The sequence below is a fragment of the Setaria viridis genome, chromosome 9 (genome assembly GCF_005286985.2).
Source record: "Setaria viridis chromosome 9, Setaria_viridis_v4.0, whole genome shotgun sequence".
Lineage (NCBI taxonomy): Eukaryota > Viridiplantae > Streptophyta > Magnoliopsida > Poales > Poaceae > Setaria > Setaria viridis.
Genome location: NC_048271.2, coordinates 56,013,770 through 56,025,861, shown reverse-complemented (window position 1 = coordinate 56,025,861; position 12,092 = coordinate 56,013,770). Strand labels below are relative to the sequence as shown.

Below are 12,092 nucleotides of genomic sequence, written 5' to 3'. Positions count from 1 at the left end.
TATCAACTAAGAGGAGAGGATCTAGCTAGAGATGCCTTCGTCCTCTTGTGGTGCCTGCGTCCATCAATCGGTTGAAGATGCGCGGAAAAAAAGAAAGAAATTCAGAGGTTGATGAGAGTTAGGAGCCGACACAGGTGAGATGCCCTTCATCACTACCTAGTGGATGTGCTTCTATTCTACTGGGAGAAGCACACCAGACCTTGAGAAAAAAAACCTTTAATTATTATGATAAGCTAGCTAGGTGGGTCCTTGATTATTTATTATTCTTTCTGTTCACTCAGGAAAATGAATCAAGTGTTGGTTGAGCTGTCCCTAGCCTGATCGACGATGGATCCTACATACTGCTGATTAATCGTCAAACTCTCCCTGTTAGTAATTAAATTACTCTGGTAACTGTACTTAGATGCCTAGAGATTAATTAGCCCGCCCGCATGCATGCATGGTTGCTGAAAATTATTGCCGTAAGGCGTGCGGAAACCCATCTGTGGGTTTGAGTAGTCTTTAGTTAATTATCTATGTTATCTTTATTATTGATGCAAGATAAATTTGATTTATGTCATATTGTAATCGCAAACTTGTACCTCCTTAAATGAATCGGCAGTGCTCCTGCCTCCTTTAAAAAATATCCTTAATTGGTACAAAATTAAAACGACTTACGTTTTTGAAAAGCAGAGATAATCAATCATTTGTCTAGATGGCTTCAATGGCCGTTTTTCAGTTGATTGCATTATTGTTCATGCATGTTTACGTTATTGCATGCTTGGATCGGAGTACATGATGACACGCATGCATCTCCCAATAATAATCTCAGTCAAGGTTCAAGAAGTATTAATCATTCCTTCTTCACTGTTGGGTCGTCAATCAGTTGGCCATTTCCGTTTTCTCCACTGATCCGTCCGTCTAGCTGCTTGGTCTCACGTCAGTGTCTCATCCTGATTGCACCAGTGCATCTCCTGTCTTCTTCCTCTCGCTCTCCCTTGCTATTTTCTTCCCATCGTTTTTCCAAATCTGATGTGACCTGACGAGCATATATTTTTATCTATAGATGAATCAAAAAGCTCCTAGCCTCTTCCTTCACCATCCAAAGATAAAAACAACACAACCATTAAACTCAAAAACAATTATAAATGGGCAAACAGTAGAGCTTTTCCTTTTTTGGAATGGAGTAAGAGCGTGTATATTTTCATGGGTGGGCTTCGTCTCCTGGGCCGTTACAAGGCCTAAGTAAGATTGTCGCAAAGCCCAAGACAAGGGCCCAGCTGCCATCATTGCTGTGCAGCTGCAGGCTTGCCAGCAACATCGCAGCGACCGCATCTACTGCCACTGCCGCCTGCCGGCCGGGGTAGAGAAGATGGATGGAGGCAGTGAAGAGCCTTCTGAAGCCGCCTCCGCACCGCAGCGAGGCTGTCGATCGCTCTCCATGTGCTGCTGCTGCTGCAGATGTGCAGAGGGAGGGAGGGAGGAGAAGAAGGTGGAGAAGGCCGCCAAGCGCAACGACATCGGATCGGATCCCCCAAATGTCCGATTTCGAATCGGAGCGGTCGTGTGCGAGCGGGCAATTCTCCAACCATAGATCGATTTCACCGGCCAAATGTCGGATTCCTCCGTTTCCTTCTCCGGCGATCGAGTAATCAGGTCATGAATGGATTGGTGGCGGCCGGAATCGGCGACGAGCGAGAGGGAAATAAAGACGGATGGGCTTGGCCCAGCGGCGACGCTGCCGCATCAACCTCGACGTATCGAATCGTGACCGCAGCCTGCCGATCCAACGGTTCATAACACTCCAGGCATTGGGGGAACTCGCAATGGGGAAAATGGTTTTCCTCGCCGCATTGTGCACCTGCAGAGGTAAAATAATATAATTGACATGCATCTTTCTTTGGGCTTTTGCAATCTTATTAAGCGTTGTTCCATATGTGAAGCTCTTAATAAACATCTCACTTTGAACTTACACCATTGACCGTTGTGTAGAGAAGTGCTATAGCTAGGGGTGATAAAAGAGCCATCTAATTTAGCCTAACGGATTTAAGGATCGGGTTCAATAAGGACCACGCTATAAAATTATATGATTTTAAACTAAAAATAAATAGAGCTAAGTTGGATTGTGAAGAAGGCCCATAATACATTACCATCCCTAATAGTAGAGGCTGCATCCCTAATAGCAGAGGCTGCAGTTGCAGAACAAATGATTTTGCCTTTGCAGTTGCAGAACAGCAGGGACCAAATAAGGCAAATATTAACAAGAACCAAAGGTAACAAATCTCATCCAGCTAACGAACTTGGCTTAGCTAAAAATTAAAGCAAGCTAACAACGACATCTCCCTCTCCGTTCCTTGTTCTGCTTCTACTACTGGTCCATGGCCAATGTATAGCCTGTGCACATGTGGATGATAGCGTTGGCGCCGATGGGTCTTGCCAACAAAAGTAATAGTAGTTGGCCTGCTAATTAATACAATATAGTATATGTGCATGGCAAGCGTGACCAGAAAACGGGACTTGTATTTGTTGCTTGATAGCCAAAAAAGCGGTTGTTGTCTGAAAACTTGTCACATGGTGCTGCTGCTGCTGCATGGCCATGACAGTGCTTGATGATCCGCCAAATAGAGCAGTGGCTGTGGCCAGCCGACATATTGGTTCCTTGTGAGTCAGAATGGTCCTGATGGATGCCTTAATGGTCCTTATGACACTCCTGCATTTCATAGCGTGCTCATGAAATTGCATCCATTCCCTTCCTTGCTGCCAGATGAGCATCTCGATCCGAGGATCCTGCATTCGGAGGATTTCCCTCTGGTCTCTTATAACTCTCTTCCGCACTGTCCATTATTGTTATAGCATAGAGACATAGATAATGGTACTGCATGTAGACTGACTGTGATCTGTGAGAGATGTATTTGTATTTGCAATGTGCTATGGTAGTTCTAGATCATTAACTGTGCTTATCCTTAATCTGATAGTGATGTGTGAGGGCCTTGTTCCTTATTATTCTTGTCTTGTTTAGTTCAGCGACCTTTTATGTATGTGACATCTCAACAATTCTTTTTAACAGAGCATTATCAGACCCGGCCAACTTATTGGTTTGGACTTTACAGCCTTGTCATCTGCAGCACTAACGTTTGTTCTTCCTGGCAAGCATGCATGTCAATCATATGGGAGCCAAGAACAGACATCTGCATCTTATGCTATTGCCTGGGTGGCTGCCTGGAGCATCAAAACTTTGTGATCGAACTTTTGTAGAAAAAAATCGATGTATACAGCATAATCAGCGTGCAACAGTGGTATGGGCCTTGGGTCGGTCCAAAATCGTATTAGGGTACGGTGGTCCAATATCACTTCATATAGACCATCCCAATTCACAAAAGAGTGCTTCAATTCATGGTGATGGACTGACTGATGGTTCGCTACGAGCGAGATCATGCATGACAGCAGGGATCTTGTCCCTGTCAAATGGAAGCTAAAGGACCGTACCCTCAAATGACCATGCATCATCCTCAAGCTAGGGTCCATGCATGCAAAAGGGTTCCACATGCTCTGGACTATGAGTCTTCTATATAAGATGCAAAGAAGAGAGAAGATGACAAATCAAATTACCTTGGCCAATATGGTCGCCTTACGGTATCTATAACCCTGAAATTAATAATCAAATGGCAAATAATTAAGAACTTCATTCAGACATCCCTCAATAAACACTACGCCATAATCCATTTTTCCTGCTGGGCCAAATGGCATTGTGCTAGCAGGCCTAGCACCCGCCAACAATGGCTCTCTGTGCTGGCGGGTGCTCGCCTGCCAGCATAGACCGCTCAGTGCTGGCAGGTGGTTAGGTAGCCCGCCAGAACAGTGATTTTTGGAATAATAAAAAAAAGCACGGCCGGCTGTCGCCGCCCGCCCGGTCGCCTGTAGGCTGCTGCTGCCACGCCGGTAGGCCGCCGCTCCCGTCCCCGCCACCCATCGCTCCCGCGCCCGTCGCCGCTCCTGCGCCCTCCGCCACCTAGCCACCCGCGCCTAGGCCTCCACTCGCCGCCTGTGCCCAGCCCGTCGCTCGCCACCCGCCCACGCCCAGCCACGCCAGAGCCACCTCGGCCGGGGGAGAGGGAGGAGCCGGCCACCAGAGTGCTGCACCGTGCCGCGCCGCCCACCGCCCTCCTACCGCCGTGTCCTCCTATCGCTACTAGTGGCCCTTGGAAGATGGTGAGAGGAATGGATAAATATTGAGGAAGAGGGAAGTGATAGAAGGGGAGGGATTCAGGAAGAGGAGGTTTGGGCCAATGGGAGAGCTCGATTCTGGAGACACGGTTTGCTGACGTGGTGGAACATATTTTTTATATAACCTTATAACGAAGTTTTGGGCAGCTAAACAATTTTAAATGAAACATTTGTCAACTACAAAATTTTATATCTGACTGGTAATTATTTTTTTTTAAAAAAGGAAGATGTATTGGTCTCTCTTTTATTTCAAAAAGAAGGTGTTGTGCTTATTTGCTTAGTTATTCATTTGTTTCTTCTTTCTTTGGTGCAGTTGCAGCTCGGTGAGCTTATTTAGCCATGGACAGGGAGGTATCTCCGCCTCCTCCACCTTACACTACAGAGTGAGTTTTTTTTTAAAAAAAAATGGGGACCTGTTAGCTTTTGTTCGTTGTTGTATCATGTCCAAGGTATCAATGTTTGCACTCATCATAAATTCCAGATGCAGTTTTCCTAAATAAAGTTTTTTGAGTATGTGATGACTTGCCATTTTGAGCATCTTTTTATGGAATTGCCCTTCATTAAGCTTGAGAAGAGGAAAGAAGTTTATATTGCATTTTGAGCATTACTTACCTACTAATGCCAACTTGCCAAGTTGTTGAAGATCTTTTTGCATTCCCTTGTTAAACTAGTTGTGCTACATTGTCACTGATATGCATCTATTCATGTTAGTCCCTTCGTCTCATAATGTTTATCCAGTCCACATGCCCAGCCGGCGTACTGCTATTTGAGTAACATTTAGTGGAATCATATCAAACCTGCAGCCATTGCACAGATCAATTATTACATTTATCTAATGGTAAATGTCCAATTTAGTAAAATCTTGTACTTAGGTTTTGTGCTTCCTACATATGCGTACCAAACAAATATTATTAAGCTGAGGTGGTAATTTACACTATTTTAATGTGCGTCTGTGTTTCAGGGCATTTATCTTGTCTGTTCAGACTACCAAGCTGGTTAATGTTAGCTTGTTCATTGGTTTTGTGGATTTGCATGCCTACTGAATCATTTTTGTTCTCCATTTTCTTCATGAGTAGCCATTGAGTTTATTTCAAATTTTACTAATTCATTCCTTCATAGGCTGGATGTCTACATTTACGATTACCTGATCCAACGCAATCTGCTCGCAACTGCTGAAGCCTTTGTGAAAGAGACTGAATAAAGCCATTTGCAACTGATCCTCAGAGTAATTACCTTCATGACCATGATGTGCACTTATTATTCAAAATGGTTATCACCTTCACAGACATCCTCCCAAAATACCATTTTCATGTGCACTTAAGCTTCTGTTGTTGTCTTCATCCCCAACTCGTTAATTTTCTCGATGGGACTTAAAGAAATAATGGAATTTTGTCATGTAATTGATAACATCATTTTCCAATAGTTTTATTATTTTGACTCATTTCTTGATCCTTCCAGAAAAAGTGGCTTCGAGCATAGTTGCTTGTTTTAAGGAATACAATCGTTACCTAACAAATGGGTCTCTTCCCAATTCCCATTTTATATCTGAAATTATGATTATTGGTAATCATCTATAACAACAGCCATCTGTAAATTTCATCATCTGGTGTAGATATGCTTATTCTGAGCTACCCAAATATCTTACATAGAGCTAGATTACTTGCTCATTTTTTCGTGAAAGAAATATGTTCATTAATTATCCTCAAGTTAGTTACTATGATATCTCTTAATGGGACTATGTTTTTTTTATACATGTCAGAAATTGATATTCCTGGAGGATTCCTCTCTGATTGGTGGTCTATATTTTGGCCAACCTTCATTTCAAGTCCAGGTGATCCGGCATGCCCGGAAGTAAGTAATTAGCACCCCCTTGCCTGTTTTCTAATAGGATGTATCTGTGCACTGAAACAATATAGGCCCTTCTGAAGGAGTTTAGGATTGTGTTTTTTAAAAATAAAATATTGACAATTTCTCTAAAGTTTAACTTCTAACTTGATCCAGGGGCATGCACCAGAGCAAAAACCATTGGAGGTGGGCAACCACTTCAGTCAAGCAGAGGAGCAAATTCAGCAAAGTGCTGCTACTCTTGCCAATGCAAATAGATCAAATGATGGCATATTCAACCATACAATGCACCAGGATCCTGTTGCTGATTCACCCCAGATGAATTCTCAAGAGTTCCACCAACTCCCTGGTGTTGGCAGGATGGACCTAGTAAATTCACATGTCTATAAGAGGTAACACCTGTAGTTCTGCTAAATTTCCTTAATAAATTTCATCTACATTTCCATCATTCTCCAATTATATTCACAGTAATTATTTCTTACACCAGCACATACTATAGGACTGCCCCCAGGCATATGCCGCAACCGTATCAACAGCCACCTGTAAGTTTCTACAAATATTGCCTTTTATATTATACTGTTTTCTTTAGTTTCTTTCGTATGCTTTTCGTGAGGTTATGATTTATATTGTTGTGAAGTAAAACTAACACCGCATAGATATTGGACAGAATTTTTGTCGTGCTAATAAACATTGCTGCAGTATGTTGGGCAGAAGTTCTGTTATGCTAATAAACATTGCTCCAGTAAACATTCATACTTGTTATCGAAAAGCTGTATGATGTACATGGTGATCACTAAAGATTTCTTGCCAGTATGGAAAATGTGCAGATGACATGCTTGATTTATCAGGGGATGTTGTTACGAAGAAAACAATGGGTATTTTTTCTACATTTAAAGAATTATTGAAAGCACTAGTTTCTTTAAAAAGAATCAGATAAAGAAAACACCACATTCACCACTGTATATATATCCAAGAAATATAATGATATGAAGTACTTGGTACACATCCAGGAATCATCATCGAGGAAGTTTTAAGTCTGAAAGCCAGTAGCAAAAAGATTTTTTGCTGTGATTTTGCTTCAGATGGGGCATTGCTGGCTAGTGCTGGAGACGAAAACAAGGTAAAGTGTGCAATTTGAGTCATTGTGAATTGCAAAACTTTAGAATGGAGAATACTGACTGGTTGGCAGATCCTGCTTCTTTACTAATCTCTGAATATTTGTTTCATGGTAGGATTGCCCGTTCTTGTTTGGTATTTAAGCTTGCAAATACTGTCTGAGAAATTATATGGATTTTGATGTCCAACACATTCAATAATCCAATATTGGTTGCAGTTTATGAATTAATGAAATGAAGAAAGTGTTCATTGTTTATAAGAAGAAGGCTCCAAAAAAGCTCACGAAATTTTTTCATGTTAGGGGAATTAGGGAAATTTGTCATGTTATTACCTGCTGGTGCATTTAACATGTACTGTTGCATTTACACAGTAATTTCTTCTATCATTATAAACTTCTGTTACGAAACTTCTGTTAGGAGAGAGCAGGACGACGACGCCGAGGAGGAGATGGAGGTGGCGGGGGCTCAGGCCCGCGCGGTTCCCCTGATGCTCCGCCACCCTGCCTCCCTGCGGACTTCCGTCTCCGTTTCCTGCGCCGGCTCCCGCCGGAGCTGGGCGGCGGCGGAGGGGGACGAGACCCGCGGCTACGACAAGGTGCCAATGGACACCCCAGGAGCGTACCGCCTGGTGGACCGGGACACCGGCCGCAGCGTCATCGTGTGGGGCGGCACCGACGAGGTCGCCATGCCGTCCCCAGCGGTGCTCTCCAGGACCACCGACCGCCGCCCCCCCAGCAGAGGTTACACTACACTCACTCACACCCTTTGTTGAGAGCACCGCTTAATCCCAGGGCTCATGCTTCAATTGAGCATTTAGAATTCAAACAAACCACCTAGGCACTGATAAGGAGCGGCTGCCTTCTGCTGAGATCTACAACAAGCTCATGATTTCTGCCGGATCATCTCAGTCTCCGTTTGCCAAATTCATTTGGCGAAATAAGGCGCCTCCACGCATTCAGTTTTTCGGATGGCTGCTAATGCAACGGAGGATTCAGTGCCGAGCAAATCTTGCCAGAAGAATATCTTGGACGATCCTTCTTGTGAGCTGTGTGGACAATACGAAGACTGTGACCATATCATCTTTAATGCCGCTTCGCCTCCCATGTCTGGGACTCACTCGGATTCAACACAGACGGCGCCAATGTTACCCAGCTGATGGCTATTACCCGTCCGACAACACTGCCTGCCCGTCAATTCTCAGGATTCATATTGCTAATCTGCTGGATGCTTTGGAAGCATCGAAATGACTTGGTGTTCCAACGCTCCGCCCCGTCACACTCTAGATTTTGGCAACTATGCAGAGATGAAGCTCGCCTCTGGAGCCGAAGATAAAACAATCCCTGAAGCTCGCCTCTGGAGCCGAAGATTTAGAGCCGAAGATAAAACAATCCCTGAAGCTTGGTGCCTCCTCTTTAGTTCAATGTAGATCGCAGATTGTAAACAAAATGTTTTTCTCCCTTGATGAACTCCTAAGTTCTTTCTTCATCCATGCTGCCTCTGGTGCACTGAATTTTTCAGCTTTAGCGAATGCTGTTTGTTCGTTGGCGGTGTAACGGACATGAGCAGACGAGTTCCGATCTTGAGATTGCAAATAGGACACCCAGATCGATTGAAACTGTACCTTCCACCTACGTCCCTTTCCTTTCGCTGGTCCAACGTAGGTGTTGGCGCTAGAAATCACTGATCGAATTCCCAGCGTCGGACACGACCCGGGAGAATCTGCTTAGCTCCTGTTCGGGTGAAAGCCCTGGTGTGATTCGCGCGGCGTGCTAGCCAATCTGACCTGTTGATTGGCAAGGAAATAAACGTGTCAAATCCCAGAGGTTGCGATCGGCTAAGATTCCGATCTTGAAATAGCTTATCAGCAAATCGGCCGATTTACAGTAATAAGGAAACCGGCTATGAAGCAACCGATTACCAGGCAACGTTTATGAAGAAAACTACTAGAGTAATCTAAACAACGCTACAGTAGCAACACTAGGAACAGATCTAATCAGCTATACATGAAATAGGTAGATTAAACAACAAAGTACAAGAAAAGCCGAAAGTATCAATTCCTAGCTGGATAACTGGTGATAAAACTAGAACAACAGGTAAAACCTAGAATTCTAGTAAGTATCGATAACTGGTGAATAAATCTAAACAAAACGACAGCGATGCGCCCGAAGTTAAAGCTTAGAAATTACTCGATAAACGGAACTTACTAGATCGGTCGGAGGTCAAGTTGATGCAGCCCCGCCAACCCGTACGAACTCGTGGAAAGAAGAAAAGTATTGGCGAAGTCGCCTGCTTGAAAGTAAGTACGAGGAAAAAGTAGGTTGTTGTATTGAGTTGATTGTTCTTTACAGATCCATAAGGGTGGCTATTTATAGCCCCATACAAATGACTTCTTATCCGACTAGAACTCTATCCCTAAGTTTAAACAGAAAAACCTCTTATCCGACTAGAACTCTATCCCTAAATTTAAACAGAAAACGAATATTTACAAGTACGACTCGTACTACTTTCACACGCTTCATGGGCTGACCCCCTCTTCATCTTCATAATCTTTTTTAAGCCCACATCGGCCCAGCTATTCCAACCTTCTAATCGGCCGATCACCTCTTTGCCAAGGGGGTAACCGATCAGGACCCACATGTCAAGGGCTCAGACTCATCACGACCCTGGGGACTAAGGTCGGACGAGGCGGAGATCCTCCCTTGGGGGTCGGGCGCGTCCGATCTCAAGCCCCAGGGGTCGGGCGAGGCGGAGATCCTCCTTTGGGGGTCGGGCGCGTCCGATCCCAAGCCTCAGGGGTCGAGCGAGGTGGAGATCCTCCCTTGGGGGTCGGGCGCGTCTGATCCCAAGCCTCAGGGCTCGGGCGAGGCGGAACTCCAAGGATCAATCGGCCGATCTTCGACTGTAACATCAATTGGCCGATCCTTGACTCTAGCACCAATCGGCCGATTTCCAATCATCGCCCTTGTATCTCGTCGCATCTTCCGATCTCCTCTTCTCCTAACGCCGATTTTACACGTGTCAAAATCTGGCGTCAACAGTAGGACACTCGGCAAACTTTTTTTGAAAAAAAATTAAAAATTTCCAACAATTTCAAAAAAATACCAAATTTTCACACGAACCAATATATGTTATCTATTGACTATACAAAAAGTTTTGTAGTCAAACCAAACTCGATCGTCACTTCGACTCTAAATCTTATCTAATCCTCTCAAAGTTACTATTCTTCTTCTGAGATGTTTCGGTTTGTAATCATTGTACATGATGAAATGTGCAAAACCTTCTCAATTTTTTTTCCACAGCCTCCACGTATTATATCATCACATCATGACAAATCTCATGATTTTCAGACTTTGCTTGTTTTTTTACAATTTAAAAATACTACTACCACACGTTCATGGTCATGTTTCTTGAACAAGATGTTCAAAATTTCTTTTCATTTCATGGGTCAGGTCTCAAATTGGGCCAAATAACATAAATATCATTTTCCTACTCATTTTGTTCCATAATTCGAATCACTTGCAGTTCAAATTTGACTTATACCAAAAATTTCCTTGAAATGCAATTAATTAAATAAATATAGCAAATAAATCTAAAAATATACCAAATTTTAACATGGAGTACCACATGTTGTATGTGGGGAGTAGAAAAAATTTCATGGTGAAAAAAGGAAAAAAAATTATTTTTTTGCCGAGTGTCAAAAAAACACTCGGCAAAGCCCCTCTTTGCCGAGTATCTTTTTTGACACTCGGCAAACCTCCCTCTTTGCCGAGTGTTTTTTTGACACTCGGCAAAGAGGGTGGTTTACCGAGTGTTTTTTTGACACTCGGCAAAGCTCCGATTTGCCAAGTGTTTTTGGCTTAGCACTCGACGAAGAACTTCTTTGCCGAGTGCTCGAAAAAAAACACTCGTCAAAAAAAATACACTCGCAATTTTTAGCTTCCTCGTAGTGAAACCGGACATGCTCTGCAATAATAACCAACCGCTGCCTTTTATAATACGAAGTAAAAGAGGAACAGAGAAGTACATCCACCTCAATGGAAACTACGTCCCGTCCCTTTCCTTTCGCTGGTCCGACGGGAATTCATACTCCACGATAATAACCGACCGACAACCGGAAACCGTGTCCTACTCCGCTCCGCTGCCCTCCGTTCTCTCTTTTATAAATATCAGATCAGATCCACATCAACATCCTCCAAACCCTTTCCTTTGAGGGCTACGAAATCGATCGATGGCCGCCGCGCAAAGTCGAGCCATGGTGCTCGTGAACGACGTCCGGGTGGGGTACTTGATCTTCGAGTTCAACAACCTCAACCATCTCTTCGCCGGCGGACCCGCCGAAGAATTCCCACCGATTCTCAGCCTCCCCGAACCCGCCGCCCGGTTCAACCACGGCGTTGCCTGGGATTGCTTGACCATCGCCGTCTCCGGCAACCTCGTTGCCGCTGTCGCTGCCGATGACGCCCGGACTTTGCTCTGCGACACCGGCTCGCGCTCCATCTCCGCCGGACCGGACATGCTATCCAGCAAGCCCGCGATTGTACTTGTTCCCGTCGCAGGTATGTTCTTCGCCATGTCCCGCCTTCCGCACCGTGATCCCGAAGGTGCTCACCACTTCGAGCTTCTACTCCGCCTCCACGACACGGAGGAGGAGGAGGAGGAGGAGAACCGCCGGCGCTGGGCCTGGCTCCCCATCCCGGATCCACCACTCCTCTCCAGTCCAGAATGGTATTTCTCCGCATGTTTCGTCGCCGGCGCGCACATATGGGTCTCTATCTGCGGCGAAGGCACCTTCACCTTCGACACCGCGCGCCGCCGGTGGCACAAGGAAGGCACCTGGGAGCTGCCTGTCATGATGGGCCAGGCGATCTTGGTCCCTGATTTTCTGGGCGACAGCCGGCAGCTGCTCTTCGGCTTCTGCTCCAAAGAGGA

At 44.8% G+C, this 12,092-nt stretch overlaps 1 long non-coding RNA gene across 1 annotated transcript; it reads left to right on the top strand.

Annotated features, from left to right (window-relative positions):
* Positions 1 to 6,210: 6,210 nt before the first annotated feature.
* Positions 6,211 to 7,319, top strand: LOC117837325 (uncharacterized). Its single transcript, XR_004636310.2, has 4 exons — positions 6,211 to 6,440; positions 6,536 to 6,590; positions 6,860 to 6,923; positions 7,059 to 7,319. It is a non-coding gene; the product is annotated as an uncharacterized lncRNA (long non-coding RNA).
* The last annotated feature ends 4,773 nt before the right edge of the window (positions 7,320 to 12,092 follow it).